Raw genomic sequence first — 21,679 nt, forward strand, 5'->3', positions numbered from 1 at the left:
TGAGGAAGCCAGAAATCTGGAACACAACACGGAGGTGATGTTTTACATCACCTGTGGCTTTGTTTTCTCCTTACTATTTACACCTGAGAATTTAGTGTGAGTCAGCTACATGCATGCACTTGATGCAGAAATATAGGTATAAAAGGCAAAGTCCATTTAGAAAGATGTTTTCATATCTTCACATTTTTTTATTTTAGTACAAGTGCAGTTACTTTTATTTCATCTGGAAATATGTCAAACAATTATAGAATCATTGAGTCATACAGCATGGAAACAGATCCTTCTGTCTAACTCATCCATGCCAACCAAGTTTCCCAAACTAAACTAATCCTACTTGCCTGCATTTGGCCCATATCTCTCTAAACCTTTCCTATTCATCTACCTGTCCAAATGTTTTTTTTTAAATGTCATAACTATACTTGCATATACCACTTCATCTGGTAGTTCATTCCATATATGAATCAGCCTGTGTGTGAAAATGTTGTCCCTTGGGTCCCTTTTAAATCTTTCTCCTCTCACCTTGAAAATATGCCCCTAGATTTGCACTCCCACACCCTGTGGAAAATACCTTTTCTATTCACCTTTTCTCATGATTTTATAAACCTCTGTAAGTCCATAATAATTGAGCCATAATCACAAATGAAATTAATGATGAGCTTTTCTTTATTTTTAAATTGAAGAAAGTGAAGTCAATCAAATATGACACCATCTCACAAAACTAAGGTCACTAAGGAGTAAAATCAATTCAAATAATTTTTAACATATACGCAGGCAACTTTAGCTGTCAGAAGCCGATTATTACATCCCAGACATTTTTGCTGGAATTCCTGAGGGTAATGTCTTCTCTCATGATAATTTTACAAAGTTTAGTTCCATTTGTAACTTCTTCAATCCAGCCCAACCTACAACAGACCTTGGACAACATCAAAGCCTGAACTGTAATGAGATGAGTATCATTTTAATGATAATGGACAGATGATCAATTGCTCATCCAAAGCTGATTAACTTTGCACATCAAAACTTCGTAAAAAATTCATTCACAGGATCTGGACATTGCTGGCTGGGGCAACATTTATTGTCCTTGAGAAGGTAGTGATGAGCTGCCTTCTTTGGGTTGTAGGAACTGTCCTGGGGGTGCTAGTAGGAAGGAAGTTCCATTGCTTTGACCTAGCAAGAATGAAGGAGCAGTGATTATAGCTCTAAATCAGGGAGTGTGTACAGTGAAGAAAACTTGCAGCGGGTAGCTGATAACGAAGTGTGAAGCTGGATGAACACAGCAGGCCAAGCAGCATCTGTGCTCCTGAGATGCTGCTTGGCCCGCTGTGTTCATCCAGCTTCACACTTTGTTATCTTGGATTCTCCAGCATCTGCAGTTCCCATTATCTCTGAGCAGGTAGTTGATGTTGTTTCTTGGGTCAATCAATACTGCCAGTATGATGTATCTGAATGGTTCCCTATATATTAGTACATGAAGACAAAATTCTTGTTGACACAACCTATTCATTATCAGCACTAACTAGCTACACTGCATGTAGTCTGTAATCTATGCTTACTGACGTTACAACTGTATGACAGGACCTAACAATATACACAATTAACTGCAATTATTATTCATTACATCAACTCCATTGCAGTACACACTGAAGGTGAGGCAAGGACCCTATACTGGAATGTCATATATCATGATGTCATCTCATTGTCTGAAAAGTACACTGCCTTTTGGGATCTATTAAATAACACAAGTTACCTGCAACTTTCATTAACGAACGGGAAAATTATTTAAAAATAAATATGCACAAAGAGTCTCATAGATACATTATCTGTACATGATAAAATAACACCCTCTGGCAAATGTATGACAAGACCATGGCACAAGCAGATATAGTCCTTATACAGTTATCACAACTTGGCTTCACTCTGCAGTGTGTTATCTGCTATTTCAGATGGATGTGTATCATTTGTAGTGGATGAGTGTTTAATATTTTGCATGATGTCTTCAGGATCTGAGTCATTTCCCTGTGTGATAAGTGGTTGATTATATGCGACTCAGATATTTCTCAGCAGGATTTGACTATTGGTTTTTACAGTGTCAGATGCCTTCAGTTGGTCACGATAATGCATCATTCCATGAAACCATGTGTTCACAAGAAAATCTTGAACTATATTGCTTTGTCCCAATTAATTTGGGATAACTATTTGCAAGTTCATTGATCATGCTCTTGAATCATGTTCGCCCTTCTTTCCAAGAACACATGGTGCACATGTAGCTGAGTGATGAGAATCTAAGGGTGATGAACTATATGGATCTGTCTTGTGAACATGAAAACTAAGGGTAAACTGCTGCCTTGAGTATTTAGATTTAACATAACTATCCAAAAGTCCTGCCAAGTCATTTTACACTGGACTACCATGGATTTTACAGTTTAAACAGTACATTATGTAAGACCATTATATTGAGGGTCGTGTGGAGAAGCAGTAATGCATTGTACACATCACATCCTAAAAACATCTGAAAAGATACATTCGTGTATTGTGAGGGACACCACACATATTTAATAGGTCCCTATCCACAAAGCAGGGTACCAATTTCCCTTTGACTTCCGTGTCAGATGCAAATGTTCTGAACCATGCAGGACGACTCTAGACTGCTGGCTCTCAACTGGGTGCATGACAACCAACAAGATTGCACTGAGGACCCATAAGTGCCTTGATTTGTAAGGAACACATGTTAATCATTCAATTTTTTTTGATGCTAAAAGATGCTAAAAGTTTCTCAAAACTTTCCGGAAAGTTTCCATTGAGGCTCATGCAATCGTTAACAGTTTGCTAGCTTTCCATCTGAAAAATCCCATAAAGTGCCATTTTCTCTGCATTTTGCTCTTGAAGTAGTCTATGGGATCTGTAGGCATTTGATGTGAATTCTATTCTATGAACACAGAAGTTTAACCTTACTCTGAATTGATCTCTCAATGTAGTCCATATCTTTTGGAATCTTCTGTCTCTTCAACTGGTAATTCTAACATGTTACATCTGTGTAGATCTTCATTCTCAATAATCAAGCAAATTTTAATGGTTTGTTTTCCTCATCAGATACACTCAAATCTGGAAACTTTCACCCTGACGCTGTTTAAGTATATTGAATAGTGTGAGCAGGTCTGATCTGTCCCAAATTAAACCAGGGAATTTTGCAGAGAGTCTGACAATATTGATCCATCTCGCACCTTAATCACTTTCCTTTCTCACACAAGTTGAACTAGACTCTCAACAGGGTCTTAGAGATAATGGGAACTGCAGATGCTGGAGAATTCCAAGATAATAAAATGTGAGGCTGGATGAACACAGCAGGCCAAGCAGCATCTCAGGAGCACAAAAGCTGACGTTTCGGGCCTAGACTCTTCATCAGAGAGGCTCTGATGAAGGGTCTAGGCCCGAAACGTCAGCTTTTGTGCTCCTGAGATGCTGCTTGGCCTGCTGTGTTCATCCAGCCTCACATTTTATTATCTCAACAGGGTTTTGTCTGCTTACCAGAAATGCAGTAATGATCAGAGATATCAAAGGTTGTCTCATGCATGTTAACATAATGTATAACTGTTCACCACGTGTTTTACCTGTAGATTAAGCAGTCAGAGATTGATTAACTACATGCATTAGTTTATATAAAACAATCAAACATATAACAATTTATGAGGTAGGCAATCAACTGATTTCTGGGTTGGCAGCTTGCAAATTTAAAGACTAGTGCCAGGCAGAGTTTCAGCATTGTATGTACACAACATAGGAAGTCCTCAAGGTGAGCTGCCTTTAAAAAAAGTGTACTTAACTACTCACACCTCACAAGCACCAGGTGCTACCATCACTGAGCTCCTCATTATCAGTGTAGTACTGGTGATATCAGTCTGCAGTTGGACAAGAATCTTGGACAAGAATAGCAACTCAACAGTGAATATTACAATAGTACCATAAATGATACACGTGTCTGCAACTTTCAGGCAAATCACCATATCCCCAAATTTTATGTCAGGTGAGCAGACATATCACTCTCTGACATTTCAAACAGCACTGCTCCAGTACCAGAATTTCCATTGGATCTAGCAATGGTGTTTCAACTTGTATATTAAAATGCAGTATCCTATCAAATAATCTCATATTTCCTTTTAATTAAAAAACCTGCATGAGACACTGCAAATGAATGTTTTTTTTGGAAGTCTGTCCAGGCCATATAACCATTTACAAACATCAGCACCAATGCTGGTCAATTCTTTTAAGATGAAAAAGAGTTAGTTAGTGGGACAAGTGGTACACTTCCTCAAGCCAAGTTGAGAATGGTCAATGATTGCTGAACTCTCCAAAGAAATCATAAGCCATATATTAATTTATAAATATTTCCAGACACAGTAGAGTAAAATAGGTGTGTGATGTAAGGTGGAACTTTACCTCAATATTGGATTGTTCCTTTTCAGGGAATAAAGGGTAAGCTCAGGAAACTGAACTGAACGACACTGTCAGAAAAGAAAAGTTTGAAGAAGTTAGATTCTGAGTTAGCCTTATCCACACAGGATAAATCAGTTTTAACATTAGATGCCCCAGGAAGAACCAGAAAGTAGAAATACAGCATAGTAAACTGTCTTCTGTAGCGATTGGCAAATTTAAAGATAAATGATGTTCTAAAAGGAGGAAAATGTTCAAAGAATCCCTACAGTGTGGAAACAGGCCATTCAGCCCGAGAAGTCCACACTGATTGTCTGAAGAGCATCTCACCAGACTCAGCCCCCTGCCCTATTCCTGCCATTCCCATGGCTAATCCACCTAACTTACCTTTGGATTGTGAGAGAAAACTGGAGCGCCCGGAGGAAACCCACACAGACACGTAGAGAACGTACAAACCCCACACAGACAGTCACCTGAGGCTAGAATTGAACCTGGGTCCCTGGTACTGTGAGACAGCAGTGCCAATCACTGAGCCAAAAAGTGTAGCCTTATTTTATACACAGAATGCTGTTGAAACTTACCAAGTCTATCAGAATCAGTGGAGTGAGGAACAATTAAAATTTTGAGTCCGTTAGTAGTCATGGTGGACTCAATACATTAACTCTGTTTCACTCTCCACAGTTGCAGCCAGACCTGCTGCGCTTCTCAAGAATTCTCAGTTTTTGTTTCAAATTTCCTGCATCTGTTGTATTTTGCTTTTATTCAAATAGTTTCTGTGAATGCAATGATTACTTTGTTAAAAAAAATGTATGTGATAAAATCCAGTAGTTGGCACAAGTAGTACGCAGGATGAAAAAAATGGGGCTAGGACTAATTACTGAGAAGTTGTGCTCAATTGAAGGGGTGGCATAGCGATCTCAACTCCTAGACATGCACAAAAAACTAAGCTGACCTTGTTTGACACTAGTTTTAAAAGAGCTGCCTCTATCAGGCATCTACACCTTATCCGAGCTGCCACTCCTCTGCAGACCCTACTGTGAATTGCTCTGAGAATTGAAAATGCCAGCACTCCAGTTGTAGGGAATCTCTGCCCAGCCTGCACTGCCCATCCCCACCCCAACCCCAACCCCAACCCCAACCCCAGTTTAAACTTTTGTTTTTGCAGAGTGTGGAAAAAGGCTTAGATTCACAACTTCAATTGAGAACTCAGCACATCTAGGTCACTGGCAAATTTGTGACCTCCTCCAATCAACTGTCTGCTAAAGAAATACCAGGGGCTTTCAGCTTGTATTTTTTTTAACCAGTTAAGTGATGGAAGGTGGTGGGGTCAACATTATGAACACAATTTGCTAGATAAAAAAGTGGAGATAGTTTACGACGTGGCAGTAGTAAACATATTAATACTGGTCAGCACCACTTGTGATCAGATTGAATGGTAACATGGATAGGAAGTAAAAGGAGTCAAAATACACCTAACTGTTAGTTGTCATGCACTGGTCTAGTCCTAAAGTGCATGTTAGCTTTTGGCATCTTTGCAGCAGATGGCACATCTCTGGATCAGGCTATCAGCTGATCCATAGCCCACATTGTTAGGCTGTGTGCTCCTTATTGGCACATATGCTTTTAAATGTAAATGTAGTAGCTAGATATTGAAAATTTGGTGTAAGCTACTTCAAGTGCTGTCTGACTTTCATCATCATTTGCTTCCATCAAAAATGTTAATTGAAGGCTGTTTCCTATAGAGAAACCATGAAGTAGAGCTGCCAGTGTTGGATTTAGGGGGACAAAGTTTGATATCAGACCACACCTGGCTGTAGTCCAACAGGTTTATTAGAAATCATAAGCTTTTGCAGCATTGTCACTTCACCTGACAAAAGGAACAATTCTCCAAAAGCTTGTGATTTCAAATAAACCTGTCAGACCACAACCTGGTGCCATCTGAGTTCTGACCTTACTGCCCTAAATCATGAACTTAACTAAAATATGAAGTTGTCAGAAATTTTGGTGAAAATGCTGACCAACTAATTGTCAATAGGAAAGAAAACAAAAATACAAGCTAAAAGCCAAAAACACCACAAATTGTTGTGCCAGATCTTTCTCTGGGTTTTTTTTCAAATGCACACTTAGTCTCAGACACAAATTTTATATAGCAGAGACTGAGTACAAATCAACAAATATGTAAATGTCACCAAGGCCTCATTTTACTATATTTAATTGTAAACTGGGAGGTATCAATAGCCTCATTAAAAAGAAATTCTGACTGGTATATTGGATGACATTTTAAATGGGTGGTAATCAGGGTAGGCACATCTCTCCTCACTCACTCATTCCACTCCTATTAACCAGTCACAACCAATTAGAAATGTACACCAGGGCATCAAAGAAGCTACTTTAAGCTTATTGTGCTTTCAAATATAACCATAACTAGAGGCAAAACAACTTCCCAAGAGGCTGCTATCCTAGCACCAACTCACCCTTTATTTATACGTAGCAGTTTCTTGGCCTTAGTACTGTCTCATACAGAGTCAGACACCAGGGTGTCAGGATCACTGACACTCAACCTTTTTATGTTAGCCAGAACTGCCTGATTGGATCAGGTTAACAGCCCCAATCAGGGAACTCATCCTATGGAGTCCACCTGGCTGACCTTGTTACAATTGCTACAAGAGATAGTCAACTTTGTAACAATACCTTATGATAATTAAGTTTTCTGGTGTAGCCACTGTAAGACAAGAGCCCAGAAAGAGAAAGTAAGTTTTGCTATGTGTGATTTAAGTATTCATGATCTTAAATATGCCATAACACTTCTCTCATTTTTTATTCACTGTTTAATATAGCACAGTAACCATTCTGGGTCAAATGTCATCTGAGGGCCCTTCATACTACTATTTCTTCCTGCATATATTCCTTTAATCACGGCTATAAACATGGAGCATTAGGGAAATACATATGTGATAGGCATTTCATTATCATCACTTGTTTTTGCTTTCTTAGGGATGGCTTCCTGAAATCTGGATCTTATTCACATGACAACCATCTTCAATCTACCTTTTCTTATTAAGTAAATTGCCTAACACCAAATAAATACAGACCCTCAATATTTATGCTGCTTATTGCCGGTCTGCTAACTCTGAGCCTCCCACCACTGTAAAAGAGGGAGAGGAAAGGATTGAGATTATGCATCAAGAGATGGCACAGTAGCCTTAAAATGCAGGAACTCTGTCAGATTATTTTTGGTGCATTATTTTTGTCAATGATGGGATAGGTGAAGAATTTTACATTTTGCTCTGCATCCCTAGCCCAGATGCTCGTGGGAGGTCACCAAGTCATAAGCTCTGTTTCCAATGAGAAAGGGAGGGAAGTTAGGCCTTTAGGCCTTCAGTCACTTGCCACCATAAGCATCTGGCTGGGCTAAGCTTTTTCTCAGTTGCACAAAAACAAGTAGGAAAGAGACATGGTGCAACCTAGGGTCAGGCAGCATCAAAGGAGCAGGAAAGCTGACGTTTCCAGTTAGGACGTTTCTTCAGATATGCACTTATTGCTATCACAACCTAGGATTTGCCATTTTTAAGTGGGTTTGATTAGATCCGGTGAAATTTCAGTGAGAATTTAAGATTTTAATCTAATTTCTTCTGAAATGTCACAATAATCATCTTATAATGTGATAAGTATCCAGGGAATAATAGAGTTTACCATAAAGTGAATAGCATTTGAACTTTGCTGTTAAAGTGATAATGGTGGACTTCCTTGAAAGCAGCTAGCAAAGAAATGTTGCACACTCTAAAGTATAACTATTTATATTTGAAACTGATTTTCTACTTTGTAGATTTTTTCAGTTAGATTTTGTAATTCTGTGAAATTTGTCATTTCGATGTGCGTACAAGTCAAAATTTATTTCTTTCAGTCTCAGCTGTCTTTTTGTTTTACCCATGTCTTGTACCTACTGACCTTTATTCATGAATCTTCTGACATCTTCCGCCACTTTACCAGTTTCCTGGTTTTAACCCTCTCTTTCCGACTGAAACTTTCAATCCTTCCCACCTCTATTCCCTCAATGGAGTGATCCATAGACCCACCAATTCTTTCTTGATTTGAAGCCTGACTGCTCCAAAACCACCGTCACCCTCCTCCATCTGGTTGAACTTGTTCAACTTCTTTTTTAACTTAAAAGAAAAATAATGTGCTGAAAATTAGGGTCCCTTTAAAACTGAATTTTTCTCATATTTCCTGTGTAGCATGACACCACGTCTAACCACTGCAGCAGTACTATCTGCTTTCCCCAAATGTAAACTAGTTCTACTAAACAAGGACAAAAGAAAGGTGAAATCATAGAATCCCTCTAGTGTGGAATCAGGCCGTTTGGCCTATCGAGTCCATATCAACCCTCTGCAGAACATTCCACCCAGACAAACACCTCTACCCTATCCCTGTAACCTTGTATTTCCCATGGTTAATTCACCTAACCTGCACATCCCTGAATACTATGGGCAATTGACATGTCACTATCTTCATCAGCAGAGCTGAGTTGGAGAGGGCCAAGAGTGTCAGGTTCCTAGGAGTGACGATAACCAACAATCTGTCCTGGACTCCCATGTAAATGCAAGAGTCAAGAAAACACAATAATGCCTCTTCTTCCTCAGGAGGCTGAGGAAATTGGCATGTTCATAAAGACCCTCACCAACATTTACAGATGCACCACTCAATGCATTCTGTCTGGATGCATAATGACTATGTGTGGTACCTGTTCTGCCCAGGACCGTAGGAAACTACAGAAATTTGTGAACACAGCCCAGACCACCACAAGCCAACCTCCTATCCATGTACTCCTTTTACATTTCCTGTTGCTGCAGAAAGGCTGCCAACACATCAAAGACCCCTCCCAACCTGGCAATACTCTCTTCTAACCTCTTCTATCAGGCAAAAGGTACAGAAGTTCAAACACATGCACCAATAAGTTCAAGAAAAGCTTCCTCCCAGCTGTTCTCAGCCTGCTGAATGGGCCTCTCTAATTTCAAATCCAATGTTGACCTTGCTTTTGTGCACCTCCCACGCAGTCAGAACCTTGTATGCCTGGTATGCCTTGATCTGTCTAAGCACCCTATGATCTAGATGTCCTTGTCTGCCATGATCTGCCTTTACTGCTGCAAAACAAGACTTTTCACTGTATGTAAATAAATCAAATTTGGTATAGTCAATCTATCTAACCTGCACATTTTTGAAATGTGGGAGGAAACCAGAGCAAACCACGCAGGCACAGGGAGAATGTGCAAACATCAGACAGTCACCTGAGGGTGGAATCAAACCCAGGTCCCTGGCACTCTGAGGCAGCAGTGCTAACCACTAAGCCTCTGTGCTGCCCAATAAAGGCCAATAAGGCCACAATATTCTATAAATTGACATCTTTATTATCAATGCAGTGCTTAGGAAAATAGAGATTTTGTTTCAAGTTGGAGGTGGGCAGTTGGAGAATGGTTATTTTGATGTTGTGATTAGTTGTCTTGCTTCCATTGCTTAGAATCATTCAAATGAATGACTGATATAGCAGAAACTACCAGTCAAAGAATAAAAGTCTATTTACAGGTGTAAAAGGTCAAAACATAGTCTTTGTCAGGTGGATCCTGACAGGCAGCTCTCTTCATCAGATGGAAAGTCAACCAAAAGAAATTGAGAGAAAAGTTCCCTAACACTTTGGCTGGAGGCTACCTTTACAATTTTAATGAGATTTGCACACTATGCCAACTATCTGTTCCTCCTCTGGTATCAGTGAATCATCTTCAATTTTCACAGATCATATATGCCTTTTGTCCAATTAATGTATCATTATCTTATCTGTTGTTTCCTAATAAATATAACAAATTTGAAAATTCCTTATGAATGGTTTACTTCCTTTAATTGATAACTGTGGTCCCAAACCCTCAAATTCTAACCACTGCAGAAACTGCTGGAAATTTGAGATATAAATGAATCAGCCCTCACCAGGACTGGCAACACCTGTGGAGAGAGAGAAACAGGGTTAATGTTTCAAGTTGAATATAAATCTTCTTCAGAACAAGCAAAATGTAATCTTTGTTGATGACTCTTCGGGGAAACTAAAAACAGATTGGGTGAGCCCAAAAACAAAAGCAAAATACTGTGGATGCTGAAAATCTGAAATAAAAGAATAAAGTGCTGAAGCATATGAAGGAAGAGAAATGGAGTTTAATATTTTAAGTCCAAATACTCTTCTAAACTAAAAGGAGCTGGAAAATTGTACCTTTTTATACTGTTCACAGATTAGGAGGAGGAGCAAGTAGAAGAGCTGGTGAGGATGCCCAGTGCAATAGTCAAAGGAAGTGCTAAAGGAGAGATAGAGATGTAAAGTAGGTGTAAATATTATATGAAAAGGAGAAAATGGGTCACTCTACTCACAGCAAAGCTAACAAGACAGAAACAAGACATCCCTGAGATGGGGGGAGGATTATAAACAGAAATGGTAAACAGAGGACATAATTGTTAAACTCAAAATTGAGTCCTAGAGGCCTAGGTACCTAAATGGATACTTAGGTGTTGTTCCTATAGCTTACATTGAACTTCATTGGAAGCAGACCCAGAAGAGAAATGTTAGTGTGGGAGCAAGATGGTTTTTTGGAATGATGAGCAACTGGAAGGTTGGGTTCATTCTCATGGATGGAGCAAAGTAATCATTCTGCATTTTACCATGCCAACATAAAGGAGACTACATTGTCAGCAGTGAAAAGAATAGAGTAGATTACAGTAAATACAAGTAACATGATGTTTCACCTAGAAAGTGTATTGAGGTCTTCGACACTGAGAGGGAGGAGTTGAAGGGGCAAGTGTTGTATCTGCTGCAATTGCACAGAAAGGTTCCATGGGCATGGGATGTGATGAAGTATTAGGAGTGATGGAGGAGTAGGCCAGGGTTTTGTGAAGGGAATGGGACCAAACTTGAATTTCACCAGCGCTTACAGTTTCTATTTTGGTGAAACTTGCAGAATATTTACATGAAGTCCATAAATGTGACCAGGAGTTTTTAGTCTCCTGTCATTTTAATTCTCTGCTACAGTGTGACTTGTCCAATCTCAATCTCCTGCACGGCAGGGCAATGAAGTATTAGGGGAGCTCAAGCAATAGACCTTCATCGTATATTTAGGTGCTTTACAGTTTCTTGAACTCAACAACAGTTAAACAAGTATGGCCGTGGGTCTAGACCCGAAATGTCAGCTTTCCTGCTCCTATGATGCTGCTTGGCCTGCTGTGTTCATCCAGCTCTACACCCTGTTATCTCAGATTCTCCAACATCTGCAGTTCCTATTATCTCGGATACAAGTTAGACAATTTCATTTAATAACCTTCGCTCCCTTATTTTCAGCCAGTAGGCCTTGGTAATAATACTGATGTTGCCATTACAACTCCTGCAGGCCCATCTATTGTTTCTTTGCTCATCTCTATTTAATTTTTTGCATTGTCCCATAATTCCTTTTGTCATGTACATATTTCTGTCTTCTACTCTATCACATACATTCTCTTCTTTCTTTCTCACCTTGCTTCCCGTGCTGAACAATTTCATAGAATCATAGAATCCCTACGGTGTGGAAGCAGGCCATTCAGCCCATTGTTTCCACACCGACCCTCTAAAGACCATCCCACCCAGATCTACCCCACCCCACCCTAAACCTGTAACCCTACATTACCCATAGCTAATCCACGTAGCCTGCAAATCCTTGGGCACTATGGGCAATTTAGTATGGCCAATCCAACTAACCTGCACATTTTTGGACTGTGGGAGGAAACCTGAGCAACCAAAGGAAACCCATGCAGACACAGGGGCAATGCACAATCCCACACAGGTGGTTGTCTGAAGGTAGAATTGAAACTGGGTCAGTGTCACTGTGAGGCAACAGTGCTAACAACTGAGCTGCCATGCCACCCCTTTCAGGTCCTGATGAAAGGTCATTGACCTGAAAGATGGTGTTAAAATTTCTCAGCTCTGTGGTAATGGGATTAGAGGTGGGAGAGCTAGGGAAAAAGGAGGCTTCCTCTTTGGGGTGCGTCCCTAATGTGTTCCTGTGCCTGGGGAGGTTTCCCAATTAAGGCTGTTGCAAATGGACTTATTGCTGCTGTACAAAGATGATTTAAAGCCAAAATTAATGGTCATTTTGTGGCCCTGTTGCAGCAGAGTTGAGGTTAATGAAGGTTCTGGCCCGAAAAGTAGGCTGCACACAGGAAAGTCATGCTCCCAAACCCCAAACAATCCAACTGGAGAGCTTTCCTGTCTAATCCAAGTGGTTGGCTGCCAGCTCCCTGGCTACCATCCTTCATAAGTTGGCAAACCCAGAGATGGCCAACTAGGAGAAAATAGATCAGCCTGTCTGATTCCCATCACGTACAGGCTGAGGTCTACCATTTGGTTCCAATGTTAAGCTGCTGAGGTCTTAGAAAAATCCCTTCCTGTTGTCTTTGCTTCTTCCTCCACAGATGCTACAAGACTTGCTCAGTATTTCCAACAGTTTTTATTTATCTTTATTGTTGGGACACAGCTCTGATCCAATATACAGAGCTGTCTCTAATAGTAAATGGCCCAAGGTTAACTGTCTGAGCAACTTTTATTGTCATAGAATCAATGGTTCGCTCTTTTCTGCTTACAAAATTTCTTCCTCCATTGGGGAGATATTGATGAAGCAAAGCCAAGTTTGTAAATTGGCAATTCCTATCCATCTTTTTAAAACAATTTTGTTTGAACAGTTTGGCTGTGAAATGGGACTGGGCATGAAAACTGGTGTGAATATCACATTGCGCTGTCTCCTCATTTGTTTGGGAGCTGCATGTAGCCAACTCTAATTGTGCTGCTGAATGGCTGCATGCCTTATCAGGGGGCACATGTTTCTGAGTGGCTAGAATTGCTTAAAGCTAGACTACACTACTTGGAGCCAGCTGACATCCCTTAACGGGGAAAAACTCCCTATTTGATCAGAGAGAGGGTATGCAGAATAAACATTGAATCAGGCTCAATAGGAAGGAGAGAAGGAACCAAAGATCTTTGATGCTATACTGGGCGTTTTGGTGGAAATGTTAGACAGAAGAAGTTTGCCTAAGTTTGAGCCACAAGTTACTGCTGATTGTAACATGACACCCGGCATCAGATGGTGATGGTAAGATTGGGCATTGAACTGGGCAGCTGAGAGTGTGGTGCCAGGATATCCAGCAGCAGATGACAATAGAAACTTGGTTAGTTGGAGCAGTCGAATAGAGCCTCTGTGTGTCTCTTTGCGGGAAGGAGGAATCACAGGGAAGAGAAGCAGACAAAGAATTCCTCAACCCAATGCAAGATCCACTGACCTAATTCCATGTAAATACTGTAAATTACTTCCTTATTTAATCTGAATTTCACTTCATGTTTGTAATAATCTGATGCCAGTGGAATAAAGAATCCTTGCTTCAAGATTTTTGTGCCGTCTATGTGTTCAGTTAGGTGGTTTGCTCAATTGGTTGGATGGTTGGTTTGCAGTAACAGCATGGGTTCAACTCCTATTAGCCTGAGTTTACCATCAAGGCCTCACCTTCTCAACCTCTCCCCTCATCCAAGAAAAAGTGACCTTCAGGTTAAACTCACCACCAATCATCTCTTTCTAATGAAGCCCTATGGTGCTTTGGGATTATGGTAACTTTCCCTTTACATAATTATAAAATTATTTCTCTGCCTGGTCAGCTCTGGATTACGGGAGAAGCATAGCAAGAGATGTTCAGGATCTATTTGCACAGTAGGTTACTTCCTGGGCCTGCTCTGTACGACAAACATCCAACTGTAGCATGAATTTCCTTTTGCATTCATAGATCTTCCAATCAGGATTCCCATTTATTGATGTGACCCTCTCACGTGGGATTACTTGAAAGATTATTCTCTACCATTTCAACAAACTGTGGGACAAAAAGGACAGGCATGCTAATGGCAGACACTGAAGCTGCCTAGGTGGATCTCATTCACTCCCTTCCCATCCCAGAAAACCACAATCATACTTCCAGAAGATTGTGAAATATTGCACTGGATGGACATTCCAGCTAATACTGACACAAAGGATTTGGATGTGAACTGTATACTCCCAGTCAGTTGTAGACAAAGAAAAGACATTAAGATCTATCATGCCAAAATGGATGCCAATACTTTTACAATTACCTCATCACCTCATAACTGAAACTTTACTGGAGAAGGTAAAGCAATACTGAGGTTTAAACAGATTTTAGGAAGGCTTTTAATAAGGTCCCTCGCGGTAGGCTTATCGAGAAGATTAAGATAGATGGGATGGTAGATGGTAACTTGGCCATGTGGATTCCTAACCCATAGAAGGCAGAGAGTGGTGGTGGAAGTGTGTCTTTCAGGCTGGAGGTCTTTGACTGGTGGTTTTCTGCAGGGATCCATACTGGGACCTCCACTGTTTGTGATATATAGAAATAACTTGGATGCCAATGTAGATGGGTAAGTTTGCAGATGATACAAAGATCAATGGAGTTGTGGATAGTGTAGAAGGTTGTCAAAGGATATAGCGGGATATAGATCAGTTGCAGATATGAGCAGAGAAATGGCTGACCGAGCTTAATCTGAGTAAGTGTGAGGTGCTGCACTTTGGGAGATCAAACGTTAAGGAAAAGTATACAGCTAATGGCAGGATCCCGGACAGCACTGATGTACAGAGGGATCTTGGGGTTCAAGTCCATAGCTTCCTAAAAGTAGCCACGCAAATAGATTGGGTAGTAAAGAAGGCATATAGCAATCTTGCCTTTATTGGTTGGGGAAGTGAATACAAGAATCAGAATGCCATGTTGCAGTTTTATAAGAACATAGAACATTACAGCACAGTACAGGCCCTTCGGCCCTCGATGTTGTGCCAACCTGTCATACCGATCTCAAGCCCATCTAACCTACACTATTCCATGTACATCCATATGCTTATCCAATGACGGCTTAAATGTACTTAAAGTTGGCGAATCTACAACCATTGCAAGCAAAGTGTCCCATTCCCTTACTACTCTCTGAGGAAAGAAACTACGTCTGACATCTGTCCTATATCTTTCACCCCTCAATTTAAAGCTATGCTCCCTTGTGCTCGCCGTCACCATCCTAGGAAAAAGGCTCTCTCTATCCACCCTACCTAACCCTCTGATTATTTTATATGTTCCAATTAAGTCACCTCTCAACCTTCTTCTCTCTAACGAAAACAGCCTCAAGTCCCTTAGCCTTTCCTCGTAAGACTTTCCCTCCATACCAGGCAACTTCCTAGTAAATCTCCTCTGCAACCTTTCCAAAGCTTTCACATCCTTCTTATAAATGCGGTGACCAGAACTGTACACAATACTCCAAGTGTGGCCGCACCAGAGTTTTGTACAGCTTCACCATAACCTCTTGGTTCTGGAACTCGATCCCTCTATTAATAGAAGCTAAAACACTGTATGCCTTCTTAACAGGCCTGTCAACCTGGGTGGCAACTTTCAAGGATCTGTGTACATGGACATCGAGCTCTCTCTGCTCATCTACACTACTAAGAATCTTACCATTAGCCCTGTACTTTGCCTTCTGGTTACTCCTACCAAAGTGCATCACCTCACACCTGTCTGCATTAAACTTCATTTGCCACCTCTCAGCCCAGCTCTGCAGCTTATCTATGTCTCTCTGCAACCTACAGCATCCTTCGTCCGACCTTAGTGTCGTCTGCAAATTTACTAACCCATCCTTCTACACCCTCACCCAGGTCATTTATAAATATGACAAACAACAGTGGACCCAACACCGACCTTTGCGGTACACTACTAGTAACTGGTCTCCAGGATGAACATTTCCCATCAACTACCACCCTCTGTCTTCTTTCAGCAAGCCAATTTCTGATCCAAACTGCTATGTCTCCCACAATTCCATTCCTCCGCATTTTCTACAATAGCCTTTTGTGGGGAACCTTATCGAACGCCTTGCTGAAATCCATATACACCACATCAACCGGTTTACTCTCATCTACCTGTTTGGTCACCTTCTCAAAGAACTCAATAAGGTTTGTGAGGCACGACCTTCCCTTCACAAAACCGTGCTGACTGTCCCTAATCAATTTATTCTTTTCTAGATGATTATAAATCCTATCCCTTATACCCTTTTCCAACACTTTACCAACAACTGAAGTAAGGCTCACTGGTCTATAATTACCAGGGTTGTCTCTACTCCCCTTCTTGAACAGGGGAACCACATTTGCTATCCTCCAGTCATCTGGCACTATTCCTGTAGACAATGACGAGTTAAAGATCAATGCCAAAGGCTCGGCAATCTCCTCCCTGGCTTCCCAGAGGATCCGAGGATAAATCCCATTCGGCCCAGGGGACTTATCTATCTTCACCCTCTGAAGGATTTCTAATACCTCTTCCTTGTGAACCTCAATCCCAACTAGTCTAGTAGCCTGTATCTCAGTATTCTCCTCGACAACATTGTCATTTTCTAGAGTGAATGCTGTTGAAAAATATTCATTTAGCACTTCCCCTATCTCATCTGACTCCACACACAACTTACCACTACTATCCTTGATTGGGCCTAATCTTACTTTCGTCATTCTTTTATTCCTTAAATACCTATAGAAAGCCTTAGGGTTTATCCTGATCCTATCCACCAACAACTTCTCATGTCTCCTCCTGGCTCTTCTGAGCTCTCTCTTTACGTCTTTCCTGGCTACCTTGTAGCCCTCACGTGCCCTAACTGAGCCTTCACATCTCATCCTAACATGAGCCTTCTTCTTCCTCTTGACCAGAGATTCCACCTCCTTCGTAAACCACGGCTCCCGCACTCTACAGCTTCCTCCCTGCCTGACAGGTACATACTTATCTAGGACACACAGGAGCTTTTCCTTGAATAGGGTCCACATTTCTAATGCGCCCATCCCCTGCAGTTTCCTTCCCTATCCTATGCTCCCTAAATCTTGCCTAATCTCATTGTAATTGCCTTTCCCCCAGCTATAACTCTTGCCCAGTGGTATACACCTATCCCATACCATCACTAAAGTAAACATAACAGAATTGTGATCGCTATCACCAAAGTGCTCACCTACTTCCAAATCTAACACCTGGCCAGGCTCATTACCCAGTACCAAATCTAATGTGGCTTCGCCCCTTGTTGGCCTATCTACATACTGTGTCAGGAAGCCCTCCTGCACACACTGGACAAAAACTGACCCATCTATAGTCCTTGAACTATAGTGTTCCCAGTCAATATTTGGAAAGTTGAAGTCCCCCATGACAACTACCCTGTCTCTCTCACTCCTATCGAAAATCATTTTGCTATCCTTTCCTCTACATCTCTGGAACTATTTGGAGGCCTATAGGAAACTCCCAACAGGGTGACCTCTCCTTTCCTGTTTCTAACCTCAGCCCATACTACCTCAGTTGATGAGCCCCCAAACATCCTTTCTGCAACTGTAATACTGTCCTTGACCAACAATGCCACACCTCCGCCCCTTTTACCATCTTCTCTGTTCTTACTGAAACATCTAAATCCCGGAACCTGCAACAACCATTCCTGCTCTATCCATGTCTCCGAAATGGCCACAACATCGAAGTCCCAGGTACTAACCCATGCTGCAAGTTCACCCACCTTATTCCGGACTCTCCTGGCATTGAAGTAGACACACTTCAAACCAACTTCTTGCTTGCCGGTGCCATCTTGCTTCCGTGAAACTTTATTTTGGACCACCCTACTCTCAACCTTTTCTATCATCGAACTACAATTTTGGTGCCCATCCCCCTGCTGAATTAGTTTAAACCCACCCGAATAGCCTGAGCAAATTTCACCCCCCGATATCGGTATCCCTCTGGTTCAGGTAAAGACCATCTTGCTTGTAGAGGTCCCACCTACCCCAGAAAGAGCCCCAATTATCCGAGAATCCAAAACCCTCCCTCCTGCACCATCCCTGTAGCCACGTGTTCAACTCCTCTCTCTCCCTATTCCTCGCCTCAGTAGCATGTGGCAGGGGCAACAAACCAGAGACAACAACTCTGTTCGTCCTAGCTCTCAGCTTCCATCCTAGCTCCCTGAATTTCTGCCTTAAATCCCCATCTCTCTGGCACCAACGACTTAGGTAGGAAAAGTGGACCACGACTTGGGGCTGCTCCCCCTCCCCCTTAAGGATCCCAAAAACACGATCAGAGACATCACGCACCCTGGCACCTGGGAGGCAACACACCAACCGTGAGTCTCTCTCGTCCCCACAGAACCTCCTATCTGTCTCCCTAACTATGGAGTCCCCAATGACTAATGCTCTGCTCCTCTTCACCCTTCTCTTCTGAGCAGCAGGGATAGACTCTCTGCCAGAGACCTGTGCCCCACTGCTTTCCCCTGGTAAGTCCCCCCCCAACAGTATCCAAAACGGTATACTTATTGTTGAGGGGAATGGCTACAGGGGATCCCTGCACTGCCTGCCGGTTCCCTTTCCGTCCCCTGGCCATAACCCATCTGCCTTTTTCCTGTACTTGAGGAGTCACTACCTCCCTGTAACTCCTCTCAATAACCCCCTCTTGCATCCCGAATGATCGTGGGCTGAAGGGCCTGTTCTGTGCTGTACTGTTCTATGTTCTATGTTCATCCAGCTCCAGTTCCCTAACGTGGTTTTCAAGGAGCTGGAGTTGGGTGCACTTCCGGCAGATGTAGTCAGCAGGGACTCTAGTGGTGACCCTTACCTCCCTCATTCTGCAGGAGGAACATTCAACTGCCCCGACCTCCGTTCCCACTATTTTAAATTCCCAAGACTTAAAAAATAAAGAATAAAAAATAAACTTGTTACCTTACCAATCAGGCACACAGAACCTTTTGTTTTGGTTAGAGGAGGAGGATGGGTGGGAGACGCTACCTGGGTAGTGTTTCGGGTAGCGCAACCACACAAATATATTACCTCACTCACTCACCAGTCCGTGTCGGCTCCTGCTCAGCGTACCTCCGCCTATTCACGAGGGAAGCTTTTTGTAGATTCAAAAACAGTGACTCACCGGCTTCCCGACAGGCTCCTGCTCCAAGCTCCCGCTTGCGCTGCTGCTGCAACCAGAAATAAGGATTAGAGTATTGTGTGCATTTCAGTTCACCATGTTATAGGAAGAATGGGGAGGCTTTAGAGAAGGTGCAGAAAAAGTTTACCAAAATGCTGCCTGGATTAAAGGATATGAGTTATAAGGAGTAGCTAGAAAACCTCAGGTTATTTTCTCTGGGGAGGCAGAGGCTGACTGGAGACTCAATAGAAGTCTATAAAGTTATGAAATGCATGCATAGGATTAACAGTCAGAATTTTTTTCCCAGAGCTGAAATGTCTAAAATTAGGGAGCATGCATTTAAAGTGAGAGGGGGAAAGTTCAAAGGAGATCATAGAATCATATAATCCTAGAGTGTGGAAACAGGCCATTCTCCCCAACAAGTCCACACCAATCCACCGAAGAGCATCCTACTATTCCCAATCCTTAAATCTGTATTTCCCATAAATCATGGGCATAATCTATACATCCCTAAGCACTATGGGTAATTTAGCATGGCCAATCTACTGAAGTTGCACATCTTTGGACTGCGCGAGGAAACCAGAGCACCCAGCTGAAACCCACACAGGCACAGGCAGAACATGTAAACACTACACTGACAGTTGACGGAGGCCAGGATCAAACCCGGACCCCTGGTACTGTCAGGCAGCAGTGCTAACCACTGAGCCACCATGCCATCCAGTGTGAGGGACAAGCATTTTTACACTGAGAGTTGTAGGAGTCTGGGATGTACTGCCAGGGTGGTGGTGGAGGCAGACACAACTCGGGGGTTTAACTGAATTCTCGATAAGCATATGAATATGCCAGGAATGGAGACATGTGGACCAAGGGCAGACAGAAGGGATTAGTTTAATTTGGCATCATGTTTGGCACAAAATCGTAGGCTGAAGGGCTGTTCTTGTGCTGTACAGTCTATGTTCTATGTAATGACCTTCTAATTTCCCCATCAAGCTGAGCCATCTTAAATACCTGTCTGTCACCTGACTGAAATCTGAACTTATTGAATTGCTTAAATGTACAATTGTGGAATTCCAAATCAGTTGCTGTTTGACCTCCAGGTGGAAAGTAGAACTTCATGTTTAATAATCAGATGTGTCGGATCTTACCACTGTCACCATGTTTCTGGCTGGAAATAAGTCTATGCTTCACCTGCAAGAAGGGGATGACTGGGTCCAGCTCACCGAGACTGCTGTTGTTGGAAGCTTACATCTAGGAAATTGTAATTCATGTGAACATTTTTTTTAAAATACCCCTGGATTCATTAAAACTTGTAGTTTATAATCATCTTCTCTTCTATTCTGTCTTCTTTAATTTCTTGAGTGCTTGAGTGTGTGGATAGAGTAGCAAAGCAATTCCTCCTGCATTTTGAGTTCTGTATTAATAAAATTTATCTTTGATTTTGTCTCAAAGATTTTTCCTGTGGGATTATTTCTAAACTTGGAATTCAATAACCAAAGGCTTGGGAACAGCTTTTGGTCTATCTCAGTAAGGAACAGGAGTTAAAAGGGAAAAGCACAATTCAAAATTATCTTGCTGTCTCAAGGTTATGAGGAGAAAAGCAATCATAACAAAATCTCTCCCCCATTCTCTGTTTATATGTGGCCCTGTTAAGTTTTTGAAGCAGCTTATTTCTAGCTTGGGCAAAATTTATTCGGGAAGGGGATGTTAATATAGTGAATTGTGTAATTAATGAAATGCATGCAAATAGGCTTCTCGCCACCTGATGTGAGAATTTGATCAACTAAGAAGGGAAAACTTAATTGTGACAGTTTTTCTCAATGCCAAGATCTGATTTTTGGACTCTTGTCTGATTAAGTCATCACACTCAATTACTATTCTCACCACTTCAAGGAAGGGAAAAGCATCTTTCTATCTCTTATGTAAAATTGTGAACCTTTGATGAATGATGTTGGCTCTGTATTGTGTCATAGTAAAAAATATTTCTGTTATTTCTTTTCAATTGAACTTTTATAAGGCAAATGAACTTGAGTATTAAAAATTATATCTCTGCCTGCCAATAATTATTGATTCTGTTTTGTCCCCTTACTTTGATGACCATTTGACAGGGTGATTAAACAGCTCTGGGGGCTTTGGACAAGAATTTGCTGGGAAAATAATGGCCAATTGTGAATTTGTTTTGAATGTGTAAATGGTCCAAAATTTGTAATGAAGACTGAATGCCCCATAAATTATAAAATCACAACAGAATGCT

The 21,679-nt window shown here is 41.5% G+C and overlaps 1 long non-coding RNA gene across 1 annotated transcript; it reads right to left on the bottom strand.

Moving 5' to 3' along the window:
* Positions 1–774: 774 nt before the first annotated feature.
* Positions 775–19,312, bottom strand: LOC125456738 (uncharacterized). Its single transcript, XR_007248503.2, has 5 exons — positions 19,235–19,312; positions 10,682–10,763; positions 4,435–4,499; positions 3,526–3,608; positions 775–1,167 (listed from the first exon to the last, which is right to left on the bottom strand). It is a non-coding gene; the product is annotated as an uncharacterized LOC125456738 (long non-coding RNA).
* Between the last annotated feature and the right edge of the window lie 2,367 nt (positions 19,313–21,679).

Source organism: Stegostoma tigrinum, chromosome 12 (genome assembly GCF_030684315.1).
Source record: "Stegostoma tigrinum isolate sSteTig4 chromosome 12, sSteTig4.hap1, whole genome shotgun sequence".
NCBI classification, from domain to species: domain Eukaryota; kingdom Metazoa; phylum Chordata; class Chondrichthyes; order Orectolobiformes; family Stegostomatidae; genus Stegostoma; species Stegostoma tigrinum.